The sequence below is a fragment of the Metopolophium dirhodum genome, chromosome 5 (genome assembly GCF_019925205.1).
Source record: "Metopolophium dirhodum isolate CAU chromosome 5, ASM1992520v1, whole genome shotgun sequence".
Classification (NCBI taxonomy): Eukaryota; Metazoa; Arthropoda; class Insecta; order Hemiptera; family Aphididae; genus Metopolophium; species Metopolophium dirhodum.
In genome coordinates this window covers 36446760-36468738 of record NC_083564.1, presented here as the reverse complement: position 1 = coordinate 36468738, position 21979 = coordinate 36446760, and the positions used below count along the sequence as shown (strand labels likewise).

At 38.7% G+C, this 21979-nt stretch overlaps 1 protein-coding gene across 4 annotated transcripts in view; it reads right to left on the bottom strand.

The window, feature by feature from the left end:
* Window positions 1-21979, bottom strand: part of LOC132944239 (brain tumor protein) — a 69518-nt gene that overhangs the window by 12189 nt on the left and 35350 nt on the right. For 2 of the 4 annotated variants that reach the window (XM_061013481.1, XM_061013480.1), the window contains exon 2: window positions 7343-7392. The gene's annotated coding sequence lies outside the window, so the exon portion shown is untranslated. Of the gene's footprint in view, window positions 1-7342; window positions 7393-7702; window positions 9106-18099; window positions 18230-21979 lie in introns of those variants that run through there. The other 2 variants (XM_061013482.1, XM_061013479.1) reach the window with 2 other exon arrangements.

Here is a 21979-nt window from a genome sequence, read left to right as displayed (position 1 = left end):
TACTGCTGCCCACGTAAGAAATCATCGCCGAAGACGACGTAGTATGAATAATCATTATCATAATAACAAGCGCATTAAAAATACTTGTGTGTCTATTAGAGGACCACGTTCAATATCGTTAGCTCGTGTCGAATTCAAAAAACGGACACGGCGACGACTACGGTGGTCGTCATCGAAGGACTCGTATAGGAGACGCGTGTAATAGTGTAATGGATAAAGGGAAACAATAAAAAAAATGATGATGATAATAATAAAAATAATTAGATGATATTATTGTGTACATTGTGTATTCGCGACAACGCATTTCCGCCACGTGCTTGTTTGCCGCCGCAACAACATATATAAATAAATGATATAACTATATAAGCAATTCCTGAACGAAAATAAATTATAAATATTTTTGTATGTTGGGTGAGAGCAGGGGTGGAGGTGAGAATATATTTCTCGAACACACGCGTCGAAACAAACGGGGTCGACGTCGAGACAAAATGACGTAATCCGAAGCAAAATAAATGCCGTTCTCGTTATAAGTCATCCTCTCGGTCTCTTTCGAAGTCTAAAAAAACCGCAGTCTACCGCAAATTTTTTTCGTCACATAACGGATTGCGCAATTTTCGTTTTTGGCACACACTACTCTATACTACTGCACCGTCGTCGCCTCTTCGTCCGGTTATTATCAGACAAGTGTAAGCGACTATCTCTAATACTATAACATTTAATACCATAACAATAATAATAATAAAATTATATTATAGTGAAAATGTCATAACCACGCGTCGCAAGAACAACGGATTGTTGTAGAGGTCGGAATAAAACCTAATCCGGCGCGTAATCGTTACGCAATTTGTATTAGTATATTATAATTTATAATGCGTACAATGGAATAATACTGGAGTCCCCCTTTACGGCGTGGGTGCAAATCATAATCATTATTATTATTATTATTATTGCACGACGAACAGAAAACTCATTTTGTAAATATGATTATTATTGAATAATAGTATTACTTTGCGACGACAACACCCGCCGAGTAGTGGAAATACTGGTTGCGGCGGCCACTACCCTGGGCGGCGGTTAACGCCCGGGAAAAAAATAAAAGTGGTCCCGCCGCCCTACCGCCGCTTGTTGTGTTGTTTACAGACCGCGTGCGAACACGGCCAAGAAATAATAATAAAACCGGCGGGCGCGCGCGCACAGCACACCACTGGTGGAACGCACACGATCGTCGTCGTCGTCTGTGGAAAGAAAAAATACGAACAAGCTGGAGTTTCGACACATTATTATTATTATTGTGATAAATACCATGCGTGTGTGTACATTATGATAAACATATTTTGGTGTGTCGTAACCCACGATCGCGATCGATGACTGTTAGTTGTACGCTATAACAAGTATAACAACAAACCAACGATATCTCGTCGGTCGTCGCACGGCGTTACGGAAAAACCGAAAAGTTTTCGAAATAATTCGAAAATGTAAAATATGTTCCAATCGCTACTATAGTACAATAATACAACGCAGAAAAGATTTCGTTCGCGCGATCCGTAAACCCGATATTACATTATTATTATTATTATTATTATTATTACTGTAAAGCCGTCCTTATTTTAATACATAATAATAATATTATGAGCATAATTTACGTAATTGCGTACAACACACGCCGTCGAGTACCTATTGCTAATACGAGCGGGCGCACGCGCGTAGGAGTAAGTAACGAGAGTACGAGACAACACGCTCGGCTGGCCCGCCGGTGAGTCACACAGCGACTTACACATGCGCGCCCGTGTGATCGAAAGGAAAACAACAATCGCGTGTTAAGCGAACGGTGAGGCGGCGGAGGGGTTTAGATAATAATATTACATGTGCATCGGCAGAGTGTAATATATTAGCATAAATTTAAAACGCCGCCGTCACGAAAGTTTCCGACCCGGCTGGGCGACGACGACGGTTGAAAACTATAAACCTACCTGCAGCTAAAACACTATAACATTATATCATTATGGTGTACTTCGGATGGGTGTGCGTGTGTGTGTGTGTCACCGGCCGGAAAAGAATATAAATAAACGAAATAAACCCGACAGGAGTAGACGGGACAGATAACTTTTAACGTATCCGGCGGGCAGGTCGGCTGGTTATCCAGATTAATTAGTCTAGCGAAACGTCAGAAGCCTAAGTACCGGCACTATAGATGGTTTTTACAGATAACGTCGACGACGGGAGGAAAATGCGTTCGTGTATTAGCGCACTACCGCCCGAGGATTGCGATAAAATGTGCACGTATTAGATTATAGTGTTTGGGTGGACGTCGTCGTATACGATTATTTTTTTTTTAATTCAACAACTAGGAAAACGAATAATTTTTGTGGAAAGCACGCGACTACGTGATTAAACGTTCGGACAACAATTTTAAGTCATCAGGTGATGTCACTAAACGCCACACACACTTCGCCATACATATTATTATTTAATATTAATTAATAATTCCAAGTATAAAAACATATAAATAAATCATTGGTCGTGTGTATTCGTTGAACAATAATCATTATTTTCTAGAAGTCGAACGGAAATATGACGATAACACGATTGGTATTTCCAACAGAACAAAAAAATGTATTTCTAAATACAGTACATATCGGAGAGGAAAAAAAAAATAAATTCGACATAACTAAAAATGTTTACCAAGTTTTTATGCAACAGATTCGATTTCACCAAAACGACGGTATTGCTACTACAACAGTACGTACTACAACACACAACTCGAACGCAGTAGGATGATACATTTACGAGTGTTGAGCATTGGATCGAGGAGTTTATTACCGACCAGTTTTAATGACGATCATCTGGATCGGTGGTAGCAGCAGAGACCGGCGTTGCAGACTAGTTTTCGAATGACGATTATAGGGTGGTGTTACGAGGGTAAAAAATGTCTGTACGAAATAATATCAGGTAAATAATAATAATAATGATGATAATAATATTAATAAGAGGATGTCAGCGCACTATTTGTTTTCTCTCTCTAGCCCACGCGCAACATAGACAAAACGCAGAATTATTTTATCTATGTTTTTAAGTAATCTTAGTAAAGTCTTAATAAAATCACCCATTATAAAAAGATAGAGAATAATATATTTGAGGGAATGACATATCGATTTTATATTTTATTGTTATTTGACAAAAAAATATTGTAATTTTAAATTATGTTTAAATTGTTTTGTGACAATAATTAGACAAATCGATATGTCATTTCCTCAAAAATATTATTCTCTATCTTTTTTTGTAATGGGTACTTTTACTCAATGATTACCTAAAAATATAGAAAATATGATTCTGCGTAAATGCGTTTTGTATATGTTACGCGTGGGCCAGAGAAAGAAAACAAATAGTGTGATGACATCCTCTTAAAGCAAACATCTTTGACGCAATTTGTTATAATTATAAATTAACATTCATATGCATCCGTATGCTCAAAATATGGAAAGAAAAACGCAAGTCGAGCCAGCAGCAACAGCTCGAATATTATTTACGACGACTATGAAATCGAAACGACTGTAAACAAAAACGGGTTTTGAGAACCCCTCGGGTATTTTGGGAACGCGCGCCAGCCAGGTCCTCCATGCAGACGCGTCGCATATTATTATTATATATTGCTGCGACGACGACGACGCAAGGGGATCAATAAAACGAGACGGAGAGAAACGACATCGACGTAGTCCGTTGAACACAACACGTGTGTGTATGGTATATGTATAATATAATAATATATTGTGTGAGTGCCACCGTGCCCCGTCGTTCCAAAACACACACGAACACTACACTCGCAGACGTTATGTACTTGTATAATAATGATAATCATAATGATAATGATAATAATAATAATAAATGCGGCGGCGGCGGCGATCAGAAACGCACAACCGACACAGGTCGCGCGCACACACACGGTCGTCGCAGTCGTTCCAAATCTCCCCTCGTCACCCCACCACCGCCACCTAACCAACCACACACGGCTATTACACGCCATGGAAACCACCGGCGTCGAGCAAACAATGAATAAAGTTTTTATTATTATGAATTTCCGTAAACAAAAAGGAAAAGAATTCCGGGGCAAAACACGACGACGACGGAGGGAAAATAAAAACGTCCAATTAACGGCGTCGTTTTGGACTGCAGTAACGGACCACGTGTGTTGCGCCGCCGGAGTATAATGCACGTCGAGACGACGACGACGACGACCGTGTGCGTCTATAAATATGGCTATGGGTAAAATAAAAAATAAATAAATAAAAAGGAAGGAAAACGGGTGTACCACCCGGTAGCTGACGACGCTTGGCACCAGCTGTTTTTTGGCCCAAAGAAGAATATAAAATGTGTTTGGATTAACTCGCCGCCGCGTTTGTATCGTGGTAGTAATCTTTCTCTCCTTTTCCGTTCATTTTCTCTCTCTCCGTCACTCTCCTCGTCACGACCACCACCCCTCTCCACCCCCCTCCAGGCACGAAAAAGAATAATATACCCGACGGATTACTCACATGTGGCCCCGGCACGTAATTGTCGCTCTATTTATTACACACGCACACGGCCGTAACCAGGGCCACGTCGAGTAGAGGAGTTTACGATATAATATACAATATTGTATTATGCGTGTGTACCTTATTTCTTATTTACGATACGATTATTTAAAAAGTTACGAGAAGAAAAAAAAACATAATAACGTGTACGCGACTCGGCGGACGACGACGATGATGATATTATACAATGTCGTTAAGGATATGATGAAATATAACGCGCTCGTTATTATTACGATTGTGTTTCGAATAAGAAATCCAATACTACTTTATTGTACAACAACTAGTACTACTTACAACCAACTAATATTACACTGCAGCAGCGTACCTCTCTAATGTATTATGGTATTGCTTATAGTTATTAATAACGACGAATGTAACGAATACAGACGACGACGGATCATTAAGACAAATCACTTTAGGACCTATGTCAGATTTCAGACGAATTCTCAGGAAAATATCATAATAATATGCTGCCCCCGCCACCACCACCGGTCATGTGTGCGAAGCAGACGTTTCAAAATTGCGTTCGTCCGAAAAACTGCATTAAATAAAAAATCCAAGTGACCAAGTACGATGTAATACAAAACGCGTGTTCGTTAGAGTTCGGTCTGATCGAAATATTAAATATAATAATAAAAACGCTCCGAAAGGAGAAGATTACAAACGACACATGAATACCCACATAATAATCATAATAATAATAATAATATGTACATAGTAACGCGTATAAATCGTCCGTAGCGCGTTACTCAACAGCGGGAGAAAGTCTAGTCGTCCTTGAAAACAAAAACATCGCTATGACCCTAACCTCCAAGCCGGCGGCGGGTCATTAAAAGTCCGCCCCCTACTACACTACTACTACTAATACTATTACTACTCTTCCACCGTCACGGACAACTCTGATATATTTTGTTCCCTTTTGAAAAATACGATCATACCTAAAGACGTCTTTAGGTTTCTCACGACCGATGTGTGTGGGTGTGTGGGAGTACCCAGTACCTAACGTGGTATACACATAATATCGTTATTACCTGTACCGCGCGTATGGTATGTACATATAAATATATAGATATAAACTTGGGGTAGTCGACCTGTTGGAAGGACAAAGGTACCTATATATCTTCGGCAGAGATGGACCGTGACGTCGGCGGCGGCAGAGTCTCTCCGCGCCGGTCGACCGTAACAATAATTGGTGTGGGACGACGGTCGGCGGGCGGAGGAGAGCATCCGTCCGAAACAAAGAACCTCGGTCGACCGTCGTCGTCGTCGTTGCTGCTGCTGCCGTCGCCGCCGCCTTACCCCTACCCCATCCATCCAACCAGGCCATGTCGGTCGGTCGGCCGGCAATGTTGTCGCGTCTGCCAGCCGCCGCCGCTATTACGACAAAAGAAAAAAGCGCGCGAGCGTTCTCGACGAAAAACTGGTCGCACGCGACCCCGTCGGATCGGCGCGCCGCTCAAAAGGTTGTCGACCGGTCGTACACGAGTTTTTATTTTTCTACAACACACGACCGAGTTGAGCACTTAAAATAGTAATAGTCATATAAATAAATAATAATATTACGTTCGGTACTGGCGTCCCACAAACAAGGCTACCATCAAGACCACGTGTTTAACGCCCACGCCATGCGGTATCCCCCCCCCTCTCAATTACCCTACGAGGCTTAACGTTTTTCTCTCACCCGGAATGACCTAGGCCGAGTCACACTCACCTGGTACAGCTCCACAACTAATTTTCAAGAAACCAGAGTGATGTGATGGCGGAGTGGGGTGGGATGGTGAGCATTGCGGAGGCGTTGCAATCGCTTGAATAGGTTATTTTTTTATTTTTCGAGTTTTTATTGTTCGGATTTAGTCTTTTGAGAAAAAAATTGAACGCCCGACGTCGGACGGGTAACATAGATTAAGTACTTAATGATGGGTTCTCGAAAATCAGAGAACGCGCGCAGTGATTATGTTGTGTTGCATCATCGGTTTGAAAATTTGAAAGAGAGGGGAAGTGAATAAAAACGACGGATTCGACAGAAACGATTAATACAATTTCCAAAACAGCGCATAATATAGTTTTATTTGTTGAAACACGTTTTATCGAAATTCAGCAGATTATTATTTTTTTTATATTTTAAATGTGTATATAATTTTGATTTTTTTGTTTTTATCATATCTGCCGACGTCCGAGGCACAATATTATGACAAAACGTGCTCGCTATCGCCGTCGTCCGACAACGATAATATGTATTACGATTATGTGTTATATTATTATTATGGTGTACGTGTATGTGTGTGTTACTAATAAGTAATAACTACTAACTACGGTATTGAAACATGAATTTACTTCCTCGGAGGCGGTGATGCAAGGGCACGGCTATATAATAATATGACGGCCAACTGCGCAAAACCCCAAGAGTGTTGGTAACGTGTCAAGGGCCCTACGCCGCTCCGTCATCGCCGAGTAGGAGGACGTGTACATAACGCGCACAAAGGACCAGCTGATTTTTACCTGCCAACGACCGAAACTACCCCCTAAAACCGACAACAATACACCTTGTGTGGAATGCACACCGGGAGGGTTGAGATCCGCCGTTCGTCGTCGTGGTCAACAAGAAGAATTTTACCTACCTACCACTGCTATACAAACGAATATTTTTTCGGTCACGCACTTAAGGGATTATTATTTGTATACTAAAAGGGACGCCAACTCGAAATCGAACGTTGAAAAATATTTAATAATAGCTAAACAACTAATAATATTATTATCGTGTGAACGTCTCTTACCTTCGACACTGTTCAACAAATTACAGCGATTCGGTCGTCTCAATTCCATTCTGAAACACGAACAAAAATTTTTCCACATTAGTCGGGCTAAATATATACATGGTGCACAATAATTTACTATAATAACGCGCGTCACATTATCGTTGGTGTACGCTGTACACGCGCGCAATATAATTATATATATATATATATAAATGAACGTTAAAATGCACACACGCGCGAATTTAAGCGGGATACAAGGAAATTCCGTTTGCGCGATAAAAACGTGGGAATAGATGATGCGTGCGTGCGAGTGTGTACTACGGCCGGCGAGCGACTGCCACTCGCCGCGGCGGTGACGATGGCGACAACAAAACTTACCACCAAAGTCCTGTGGTTGTACAGCGTGCGCGCGTGTTATTCTTATTATTCTGCTCTGTGTGTAGAATTTTTTTTTCTCACTGATCGAAAACGAACGCACTTGCGAGTCTTCAACGAATGATAAAAAAAAATGTAATAATAATAATAATAATAATAACACTTTTAACACTTATAAAATAAAATAAAAATTTAATAATAATAAAACAAACAAACAAACGAGCGAGGAAAAATTATTTGATAATAAACAAAATATAACAACACTGCAATTGTTACACACGCGCGCGTGCTGTCGTGACGATTTTGTTATTAATGAAAATTTCCAGTTTTTTCCATTCGTTTTTGTTTCACTCGAACATTTTTTATTTCATTTTTTTTTTTTAGTTCTTATATTACGAGGAAAATCAAAAAAAAAAATAATCAATGAAAAAAAAACTTAACAGCGGACTAAAATACACGTACGGAATTTAAAAGTAAAAATAAAATTAAAACTTATTATTTCCATCAACAAAACATAAACGTGAATTTTTTTTTTTTTTTTGAACCGGCTCGCGCACGTAAGCGACGTCTGCATGAATGACGGTATGGGAACCGGCCGATCAACTAAACTGCGTGATCGTCTGCCGCGACGCGGTGGTGACGGCGGCGACCCGGTAGCCCAGGTGATGGGACCGAGTGCGCGCCGGCTACGCGCCACCGGCAGCGCGCTCTACCGGGACACGCGTTTCCTTCGCTCTCCGTCCCCACCGGCGGCACCCGTTGCAACCGCCGACGTCGCCGTCGTACCGACTACCGACAGACCGTCGTCTGTCCGACCGCGGTTGACGACCGGCCATTGATTGCGGGCTACGGCGTCGTAATTTCATTATTATTTTTCATTTCCACGCCGACGAAAATACGAAATGGAAATCAAAAATATGCCCTCCCCGTGCATTAGACCACCGGATGGTCGGTCGCGGATTTGAGGGAGTTGAGCAAAGGGCGTCCCCGTAGACTGTACGACTGGTACACATCAGTAAAATATGCTAAACTAATGGTTTTGTGCTAGGCTACAACTGGAATTTTAACGAAACCTCCCCATGTGGTTATACTCCAATATTCTTCACACGTGACACGGATACAAAAAAAAACCAATAATTTTATGTTAGTACTCTGATCGTTGGCACGCCACTCGTAATAATTCAAAAGTACACCTTTTAATGTACGCAATATTATTATGTTGATTTGCAGTGTAGAGTGGCCACTGCAGCGGGCCTATCCGCCTTCTGAACGTCAACGCTTTTTTAATTTTATTTTCGACGCATTTTAGTTTATTTTGATAATAACTAATCTTGCGAGTTGTACGAGCTTTATCTTTACAAACGCAGATATACTGGTCTCGACAACAACATCCAAATTTTTAATTAAAAAAAATGTAAATTATTTCAATCGAGAGAGACGCGCTATATGGTATGCAGTAGCGTGAGTATCATGTAGACTATAGTCTACAGTGGTCTACATGATTTTTTGTTACCGAAACCGAATAATATTTTTATTTTTGATTTACAACAATTCACCTACATGTTTCAAAAATATTATGTATTAAAGGTATTTTGATGTTTCCGATAATGAGATTAAAAAGTTAATACACTGTTAGTTATTTCTGCATGTTATCTGGATGTAATTTAGGTTTATTTCCCGTGTTTGTAAAACAAATATTTGTTATTCATTTGACATTTCAACTTTTATCGAATGGCTGAGTAACACCGAGCGCATAAGCGACTACGGGAGTGTACATAATATTATTATCATCGCCGAACAAGAGTCTATAATTTGTACACTGCTGTAAACACGATATTATAATACGTAGAATAAAAGTATTTATACTTCTGTGCCAGAAGACGGATAAACACGAACATATCGATAATATCTAATGATTAATATTTAATACTGTCTACAACGTTTCAAAAGGCGTTTTATATACGCGCGTTACTATATAGTGTTCCACCGTGTTTGTAGTGTTTGTACAGGTTTGGTCTAAAAAGTTACTGCCGAAAGGACAAGTAATAAAAAACGCACGTAGATACTTACACGTACGGTACAAAAAGAGTACCAGCGCTAATGACACTATTGTACAACAAAATAATATTATAAATAATTATAATACATAGCCAAATAGGTACAGAATATTATAATACATAGGTACTGCGTTCGTGGAATAAGGCTATAACAAATGGTATGAAAAGCGCACATATTGTTCAATAAATTATAATATAGAAAAGCAGCGAAAGAACGAGAATGACGAATGAACATTGGACGCGAGTACGCTGCCATAGTAACTTTTAAGTGTATAAGAAATAAGATATAGTACCTACAACTACAGTACTACACTGTTATTGTAATGCACATAAACAATATAATTGCTGCGTTTGTACACGTACAAATATTATCATGTTGAATAAAATGTACGCAACGAAAACCGGAAAGAGTCGGAGAGAATATTTTCGTGACAACAATATTATATTATATATACCTACGATTCGCTCAGAGGCACACACGTCGTTGTCATCGTCGTCGTCGTAGCCGTCGATGACACGCAAAGTCATAAACATCCGGACAATTTACAATAAAAAAAATAATAATAACGATAAACAAATACAACTTTTATATAATATTATTATATACTATTTTATATATTTTATATTACACGATAATATATTATTATTACATTATTACTGTCGTAATTAAAACGCCGGAGAACACACATTGTGCGTGCAATAAAAACTCGTACAATAATGATGATGATGATGATAGTAATAACAACAATATAATATATGGAGAAATAACGAGACAATAGAGCGGCGTCGGCGCGACAACAATAATAATAATATTATAATATAAATCTAAATGGTTCGCATTTGTTGCATGTTTTGATATATTGAAATAACTATACTGCCGCAGAAAGCGGAGAGAGAAACGTGGTTTATTGGCACGAACCGACCGCCGACTTCATTGCCGCCAGAGTGATATTTAACGATTCTAATTAAAAAATAAAATAAGAAAACCTCTCTTTGCATTGCCCATATCTTCCGGACATCAATCGTGTGCATGAACGTGTGTGCAACAAATAATAATAATATATTATAATATAATGTGTACACGCGACCGCGCCAATTACAATAATACATGTACACAGACATAATGTATATGCGACGGATAAAGCTCGGGAGACTCCGAAAGCGACTTTTCGTTACGCGCCGATGGGATTTACGATTTTGTTACACTTTGCGCCGACCCTCGCCCCGCCACGACTTAACCGGAGAAAAAGTCGAGAGAAGTTTTTAATACTTCGGCGACGCGCAACGTCTCGCCGTGCAGTAAATATAACGTAGGTGTGCCTGTGCGGTGTATATACATTCGGAAACGTTTCTTTTCCCGCGCGATAAATCATTGCCCCCTCCGCCGCCACACCAGCGACACCGTCTATATAGAGGCTAGAAGACTTAAATCTTCTTCGGAAAAACCGTTCAACGAGCCATTAATTTACCATTCTCCGTCGCCGCCTTTTATAATGATATTGATATATATTATATAGATAATCAAAAACGGACTTTGCGGTGAACGAAAATCATAAATACACCCACACTCAATCTGTGTATATAATAATATTTATACAATATAATTTATACATAACTATCACAATTTCACGTAGAAGAGCCCATGAGTGGCGTGAGGAGGACCGTATAATTGGATGCTCAATTTATTTTTCATTTTTTTTTTATAGTTTAGCAGTATAATGATATAATAATTATAATGAATGACAACAATAATAAAATAGATAAAATAATTAATAATGTGTTAATGTATATACTTCTGAGTACTTTTTTTCTTATCAAATGGTTAACATTATTATTATTATTATTATTATACGCCGAGATCGGACATGTGACACAATAAATTAGCCCACTGTTATTACTGTTATTATTGTTATGTATATTATGTATTATTATCATATTCTTTCGCGGTGCGTTTGTCGTTATAGTATATACTAATGACAGTGTACCTTGTGTACATAGTGTATATATTATACAGTGTGTATACATAATAAATATTATATATTATATTAAACGGCGCACACGCAGAAATAGTGACGTATATTATTTATCATGTATGCGCGAACAACCTCCGTTATAGATTATTATTATTAAAAAATTGCAATGATTTCAACGTTGCGCAGTGGTGCGGGAAAAACGTGTCGGTCAGTGGAAGGATTACGAGAAAAAAACCTCTTACTGATCGCAGTGCATATAATATTATAATATAAATTATAATATACAAACAACAGACATGTACAGCAAATTGTCTCTCTGAGGCGTTCAGTTGAGGAGCAGAAGTCGCAGAAGAAGAAAATCCTAATCACGTGTATATAAGGATCGCACACGTCGACAAACCAGAAATTCCGCATTTTGTATTCAATATTATTGTTATAATATATGATACATAACATAAAAAAATATAGCTATACTGTAAATTGTACCTAATCCGCGTACAATGTATAGGGAGGTGGATATAAAATATGGACGAGCTCGTCGCGTCCGGTGTGCATGTCGTGGGTATTCATTGTTTCGGAACGCGGTGGTGGCGGTTCGTCTGTAGTGGACATAATATTAAGTATTATAGACAGTTTTTTTTAGACGGAGGGTATGCGTTACGAACGACAAATAATAATCATTATCGTTTTCGATGTTTCGACCGAGAAGATGCGCGTGCAGTGCATAATGCGTTATGGTTATACTCCGAAGGATATATACTATAATATATTGTCTAGTGTTACACGGCGGCGGAAATAACCGGCTTTGTAGTCGGTCGTCTTCGTATATATAGTTCGCGGCGACACAGGGCTTCTCGCCGTGTGCATAATAATATTAATATTATACATACGCCCTCGTCCGCCGCGCGTTGAGTGTAAAAACAAAAAAACGGATAGCACACTGCTATTAAGTGTCTCGGCGAGTCATTAGAAGGTCGGAGAGAGATAGAGTGAGAAAGACCAGTCCTCACTTAGCCGTATGCCTGCGGGGAGGTTCGGCGCCGCAGGGTCGTTTGGGAGGTGCGCGTTTCACACGTGTCGTCGTATACCGCGTAAGTGTCGCGTTTCTCGTGCATTACCTATATACATATAATATATAATATTAAAAGAGAGGAAACGTCGGCCGAAAAACACTGCACGTGTGGTGCCCGCACGACGTGGTTCGGGTTACGTCTGGTCTGCAGGCCCGTATACGTGGGAGAACGCCTATAATATACATACTTTATACACATCGTATATACATGGCACACGAGACTCCGTTACGACCTTTTTGGATATATTATTTCGCACGTTCCGGTATAGGCGGCGACGGCGGTCGACGAAACTGCCGAGTTCTAAGAATCAGAATGGCGTATAGTATACCTACCTCTAGCCAAGCGAAAAACGAAAAAAGAATGTACCATATGTCGGCACGGACTCTGGGAGTGTCAATAATTTTGGAATATAATCGATCCATCCGTGACAAATTATAATAATATTTTGATGATTTCAGAAGATCATACAGGGATTTGACGCGATTTAATACAGGATGCGTGTCAGATCCTATACTCCGGAGCCAGCGGTATACCATATTATTATATATTAAGAGACGTCGTCGGGCAAAGCAATGTGGCCAATGTGGGAGGCAATTAACCAGGACAGACGAGTTTCGATTTTTTTTTCGGGGCAAACGACGTAATTTCGCGTCCACGTGACTAGACGTATTGGTTTTCTCCCGGACCGGCGCGTTGAATAATATTCGCGAGCAAAGAATCCCACCGGATCGGTTAGCGGACGCCTACGCCGGTTGTGGTCCAACGAATGAATATATTTAGAAAAGCGTCGCATATAATATTATTGTAAATTGCACAACACAGAGAACAAAGAGTGACGACAAAATCGTTGTGTATAATATTATACATCATCTTGTATACTATAGCCGGTATTATAACCAGGTAACCTGCACGTTAGCACCTGCACGCTACAAGATGAAACACGTATAATACCTACTGGCTACTATGAAAGAAAACGACAAAAAAACCGTCTTCGGAGTAGTATAATTTATTCGATAATACAACACGATTATAATAATGTTCATTTTGTTAATAGATGCAAATGTATGCGACTCGGTCAATTGATTTTACTTTCGCTCTTGGCTCCGGAAATGTCGATCGCGCACACACACAAACACCACTGCATCAGTGTAAGAAATCTTCGGAATAAAACATTGCGTATACTAATTGCAGCAGCGGGCTTGACGTTATATGCGCTTATAACTGATATTATATTATTCTGTAGCGGACAAAGACAACGTGGCTTTTTAATGGTGTGGAATTCCCATTTTACCATATAATCCGGTTCATTTAATCTTTAAATCTTAACAGTAATCAGCATAAACGTATAGGGTATACATGGAAAATTCACGCGTGTAATGATTCAAACGCCATTGATTTGTCAGAATATTTTAGATAGGGAAAAAAATGGGCGGATAAAAAGATTTCTCTAGACCCTGCAGGGGTGTGTTTTCGTGCCTTTACATTTTACACAGTTTCGTAAAACAAAAACGAGACGTATAATACTAATTTTCATTCCCACAGAATGCATAAAAATAAAATCAATGTTTTACCAGCTAGTTTCGTTATATTACATATTATTAATAGAAACGTATATACTGTATTTTCAACACAATATGACGTATATATATATTTCTGTTTCTGTACTCAGCACACGGAGCTATTGTTTATCCCAAAATTGTTCAACGGCGGAACTTTTGGTTATAGTATACCTAACCAGTAACCAATCAAAGTTCAACGTACAAGTAGTTCAAGGTTAATTGGTACTTGTCATCCGTCAAAAATAATAAACCGAAAACCGATTGTATGTATTATACAGTTAACGTACGAGCACTATACCATGTATTATATAATATATGAATTAAATTGAGGATACGCTTCAGCGGAACAATATTGATGTTTACCCGCGATATTATATAGGAGTACCGAACATAATATATAGGTATTTCGTCGATTCGTTTGATCTGTGGCGCACGAGCTCGGATATATAAACAAACAATGAATAATGGGATCAATCCGCTGATTTAGGTGAAAAGAGCGTATCTATATTATTTTAATGACGATGGGTACGTAATATGGGTGGTATATAATGAAATTAAACGTGTTGACATGACGTGATTATTATAGTTAAATCGTACCTATATGTACGCAATACGCATAATATACATTATAAACCTATTCAACAAGGTGATATACAGAAACCTTACAACTAAATCTTAATATTGAATACAAAAAACGACTATATATAATATATAATATATGTATTATTGTTGTAACTATTATGATATTAACATATAACAAAGGTGTATAGAGATTACAAATAAAAATATATAGTTCAAGTTCAATTTAAAAATAAAACAACAAACAAACGAATAATTTAATTTACAAATCCTATGAACTAGTTCGCGTAACACCGAGGTCAATTATAAAGACAATATGTAATGTACTTATATTACACGCAGTTACACTCTTATTGCGTGAAAAAACACGTTCGGACTATAGTGCAATTAATTGTATTTTTGAAATTTTCGAACACCTGATAACAATTTGTTAAGAGAATACCGTCTAGAAAATACTATAATATATAATAATATATATTATTGAATCAAGAATATTTTTTTAGATTCCCGAAGTAGTGCGTCTTTGCTACTAACGCTATAATTCCCTCTCGAAAACCCTCGTTCGGCAAATAGTACGTGCGTTTGCAGTTCATAATAATATACCTACGTGAAATAGAATGAATAGAATTTATGAAATTTAAAATCCAAGCTGGTCGGCGAAAAATTGTTTTATCCCAGTCGCGCCCTTTTTTTAGGCGTTGTGCGAGCGAGTAGCGGCTCTTGCCGTGTATAATGCGACTGCTGCTTAAAATAATGTGCACACGGCCGCGACGAGACGTTTCGTTTCTCACGTCCCTTTGACCTCGCCACAAACATATTACAATATTATATAATATCGGATTACACTATTGTGCAAACACGCGAAGAAAACGGTCACAGGGTGATGTGCTCCTCTCACCCCGCCGCGCCGGAGATATACCACTTGACCCTCCAGCTCCAGCTGACCCATGCGCAGCTCCCACACTCCACAGCACCACTGCAGCCACAGGAAAACCCTTGAAAATTGCTCCCCCGCCTTAAAGACCGGTTTTCCCAGCCGCCCCCGAAATACAAAAAAAAAAAAATACATATTATAATGTGCGAGCGGCTGTATACGTTATTACGTATAACACGCCGTGCCATCTGCGATTGCGACTAACGACGACGACGACGTCAAAACGGTATAATATTATTATCATGGGCGACGTATGGAACAAAGGACATATTATATAAAATATATATATATAATTACAATATATTATTATAGAGAGTGGTGGTCTGTACACGAGCAGAGTACGCGGGTACACCTCGCGGGTTCAAAGCCCGCAGATGATCTGTATGTGTTTCAGTGTTTGTACGCGGTCGTGTGCTCGTGCAGTGTACGTGTTTAGTTGTGTGCGAGCTACAGTGCTCTGCAGCAGTAACTGCGTTTTATTCTTACGTATATACAATATATTATTATGCATAAGATATATATATGTGTGTTTGTGTGTATAAATATAACAGCGCAGTTTAACCCCCCCCCCTCCACATCCCCTTATCGACAACGTATATTATCCGTACGTATATATAATATATTACACATACATATACATATATATATGTATGTACAATGATAATATACGCTCATGTATATATTGTATAGGTATATAGTAATAATATTCTATTCTCGGTTATAGGCAACACAACTGGTTCCACACTAAGTAGTAGTGGGTGAAGGGTGTGCGTGCGCGTGAGAGCGATAGAGCTACATAATATTATATATTATAGTGATCTCTTTCTCTCTCTCTCTCTCTCTCTCTATCCGAGTCGGCTCGTCGCGCTGGGGGAAGTGGCTGTGTATTTTGGCGTTGTGGTGAGGGGGGAGCGTTAAACTTTAGCAAAACCGTCGTCGGCCGCCGTTTAATTATTATAATAGTACCCCGCCACACCCTTCGCGCCGACGATCGCGAACGGGGTGGACCGGTCGTATCTGCCAGTTGTTTTTTTCGCGCCGTTAATTAAAAACAAACAAAATCTCGGACTCTACTCGTTGTCGTCGTGCGTTGTTATCGTGTAAAAAATATAATATATTATTATAGACACGTCGTCGTATTGTTTCGTGTTCAGTCGGATTTCAAACTCTGATATTTTTGATCTCAGATACGGAAACGTATCACGACAGTAAACGCGACGTTACGATAAACCATCTGTATTATAGGTATAGCCGTATAGGTACAGTTGTAATAGTTGTATACCCCTAGCCCCTACCTATGTAACATAATTAAGTACCACCGCTGTGTACACGTTGTCCCATCGCACCAAAGCAGTACGGTACGAAATTTGAGTCTTTTTTAGGCACTGCGCCAAATACGACGGTCGCATGCTATTCGACATATATATTCTATATTTCTATAAATGTATGCTTACACATTCTACCAAAGACAGTAGGTATGCGATAGAAATAAATATTTTTACTGAAATCTACCATATTATATAGTACTATACGTCTAAACCTATACAGTGGATATTTGTTGTCCATGGTTAGCGACTTGCAGCAGAAACAATATAATATGATTTCAATTTTATTATTACGCACTGTTGGCTCATTACAATTAAAATAGCTGGTGGTTAAAATAGTCAGTTAAAAGTATTTAAAGGTAACATTTTTTTCGTAATTAAGTTTTGTATATTTTACTATTAGGAGCTTATAAAAATAATACTATTAATAACTAAATAAAGTTATTTTTCTGTTTTTTATCTACTGTTAAGTTTGGCAACAGTTGATGCATTTTTAAATTAAAATTTGTAAAAATCCATTTGTAGCGTAAACTTTAACGATTCTGTACTTTGTGGCCGTTTATGTAGTCATTATCTACTGAAGAAATAGTTCATTTGGTGATTCCTGAGATGGCAAAACAAATATTCTCGACAACCTACAATTGATTATATGCTTTGTTGAGACCGCCGACAATAATAAAATATTTAATGTAGGCACATAAGAACTTTTTCAAAACTACCTACATTCGGAAAAGTCAATTCCGTATAATTTATTGTATTGTGTATAAGATAAAAAGCGTATTAAAACGAATCGGAAAAGTAATCCAATCAAATCGATCACGGACGGTAATCTCTTCGTAAAATTTAAACGAAGCGAAAAAGTTTAGCACAAAAACCTAAAAAACACATTATGCTCCTTACTTGTAGTGCCGCGGGGAGGAGCGCCTGAGCCCGTCATAGAAATCCCTCCGCGAGTTTGCTCGACGTTAAAATAATAATATCATCACCGTCGTTCGTTATTGAGTAATAAAAATATTTAAAATAATATTATAATGGTCGTAGAAACGAACACTGTATATTAACACTTCACGAACAAGATGTGCGTTTCGGTCATTTGTCTAAACTCAAATTTTATTCGACCACCGAATGACGTCGCGTTTTCCACAGAACTCCACACACGCGCACGTATAGACACACACACACACACACACACACTCGTGCCACGTAAAACCTTATACAAACACACTTGTTGTTCGTACGACGCACAAATCTATATAGGCGAGCACGAGGCTTCTATAAGCGCACTATATATACGTATTGTTTTTTTTGTCCTCTCTCACTCTTTAGCTCTGTAATACAAACACACTCACACGAGCGAGTGAGCGCGCGCACATACTTTGGGTTCACGCTATTCCCACCCGCAGTCGTGTGCAGCCCACAACACTGCAACTGAACAGTGACGAAATACCCGACTGTATAAAATACGAATACGACCTGTACAGTAATAGCAATATACGGAGGTAAGTGAACACATTATTATTATATTATTATTGTAATAATATTGTGTACACAGCGATACGAAATAATGTATCGGAGATGGGATGTAGTATGATATTGTGTAAGTGCGTGTATCAGCAGCGATCGGGTGTCGACGAAAACATATTGTCCGCTACAGCTGCTGCAGCAGTCGTAGAACGAAACAAAAATATTACATGTATACTATAATATATATATATATATATATAAATTACCACACAATGGTTAATTCTAATTCACGATCGCATGTATTATATATTATATTATACCGAAGAGACGTTTGGTGTAGGTACAGGCACGCGTTATATATAGGTATATATAGGTACACATATATAATATAGACGAAAAAATGTTTACAAGTTCAACGTACTTGTCGCGATGGTATTTAGGTACCTACTTATACGTTTTTTCTTTCAATTTTTTCTTCTCGATATTTTTTGTGTCCACGACTTTGTAAATGTGAGTAGAGTTGTAGTGATGTGACCTGAATGAGATATTATCACTGCACCGCAGTCTCCGACAAAATAATAGAATATAACTTGTACACAGAAAAGCCCGAAACCCATACATAATATATATATAATATATATATAATATATAATATTATCTAGGTATGCCGAAACCGCGGTGTCGGTTTGTACGTTATTTTTGACGAACCGGTCGTCCGGTCATCCGGTCTTCTCGTACTGGTGATATTCATAGTATAGTCGCATGCGACAAGGGCTGGCACGACTGCGGTAACACAATATCATCATATTGTACGATATCCATTTTCGAGTCTTTCCGCGACCCCACCCCGCTCGACGGATCAGCATAATAATATCGCGCGTATTATTATACCCGCATCGCTACGTATAATATTACACACTCCGTCTAGTGTTTTAAGTACTTTATTTATTTTTTTGGCGTGTGCATTCTCGTGGACGACTTGTTCGCAACCGGCACCACAGCGGCGGCGGTGGCGGTAGGGTCTACTGACGGTCGGTGGGCACCGCATACACATACATGGGTATATTTATAATAATGTGTATAATATAATATGTATTTATATAGGTAGGTAGATAGATAGGTATTAACTGTACCAGAGCGGCAAAGCGCGGGGTTTACAATAGGATATACGGCGATTATTAATAACGCGGCTTTTGTAATACGCGACACGGTTTTGGCGATGGCTAGGGGAGACGCAGAAAATTATTGCAGCACCCGGTGGTGGTGGTGGTAGTGGTGGTGGTGGTGGTGGTGGTGACGGCGGCGCGGCCAGGTGAAGTCGGCAAACACAGTACACATATAAATATATAATATGTATAGGTAAGGTACAATTGTATAATATATATGTATAAGGTAGCTGCAAGTATAATATTATATATAGGTATAATACGCTGGTAGTGTATACAATATACATACATGCACGCACTCGGGGCGTCATTAATAATTCCGACATTAGGACACCCTGTGCCCGCAGCAGTGGGCCTTTGCACAGCGGGACTCTACCCGGTCGATAATAGAAACGTTTAGCTTGTTGAATCGAAAACGTCATTATTCGGAAACGAGAGAGCCGAGCGAGACGGCCGCCCATGAGAGGGGGGTGAAGCAGGGGGGTAGAGACACAGAAACACTGTGGAGGGCATATCGCATAAATACGTGTACATATTATATTGTTATTGTGGGGGTAAACCAGTTAAACCGGCAAAATTTCGACGGCGGCGATGTATAGTGTGTTAGCGTAGAGGGTATTGTGTCCGTGTGTCCGTGACAAATGTCGCCGAAAAACCGAAATACTATACCGCCAACAGTAATCCCGAACAATGAGACTCTCCCCTCCCCAGATCGATCAACGTCTCCAATGATAATAATTATTGGACTTGACACAGAATTGTAGCGATACACGTAGCACACACGCGCATATAATATATATATATATATATATAGATTGTTTTTTTTCCATTCCATCAAAACCAGTTACACTAGCACAGATGTTCCAGTGAATAAAAATATCGTGTTAAAGGGAGAACCACCGAATATATATACCCACTTTCCAATCATTCGATATCGAACGCGTCATTAACTCTAAATAATAATAATATTAATAATAAGTAATGTGATGAAAAAAAATCGAGAGGATTTCAATAACTGTCGTCTTTGTTGCGTAACGCTGCTGCAGCACGTCGTGTCGCACGCAACATATTATATATTATTTTTAATGTGCGCCAAGGTGGACCGGACACTCTATAATGTATGTACACATTGTGACGAGCGATTATATTCTCCAAAACGTGATGATATACGCATTGATATTATTATACAATACATCGGAAACAAACGGATGAGCTCAATGGATCCGAAAAAAACGTTCACGAGTTTATCGATAAAATAATGATGTACAACCAGTAAGTAACATCGACACATTGTAGTGCATTTATATATTATTACCTATATTATTTTATGTACGTACGCGTAGTGTTCTATATTATGAAATAATGTACAGTTACAACCCCGCGAATGCAAAATTCATAATATTTACCACTGTCGGTAGCGCAGTTAGAAATTTCTCATGGAGGGATATGCATTTTTTATGTACATATTATAATATGTAATGTATATACACTATATTGTTAACGTAATTCGATTATTTTCACAAAACAAAATTAATTTCCTTGACGAGCGTGGAATTTATTTTTAACCCACGAGTAGGACCCCATATATCCCCTCTTATAGTTCAGTAGATCATTATTATAATAAACGCTGCGTATGTAATATGTATGGTGTCAACTACACGTTACCTTCTTGAATTTTTCACTTTAACGAAAACGGACTTTTTGTTTATTAAATATAATATTGTATTATTGTGTAGGTGTGGGTATATTATCAAGGAGTATGAATGGATACAAAAATCAAGTACAACAAATTAAGTAGGTCTAATTAAAATGATTTAATACTTATACGGGTTACGGACATTACGACTTACGGATGCCTGCAGGATGACTGATCTAATGAAGTACCTACTAGGATAATGACGGACGTTGTAAACAATATGTATATTATAATAATTTAACGTGTATATGTACTATTACATTGCTACTGCAGGTAAACAACACAACGAGAAATATTGTCAAGGAGGTGCTGCAGTAATCACGAAATTCCAACTCTATAATATAATATACTCTCCACCATAATAATATATAGTAATATGCCCGCAGCAGCCATAGTGCGAGCCTGAATTTTGTTCTTTTGGATCTAGAGCGAGTGACATAAGAGTGGGTTTGTA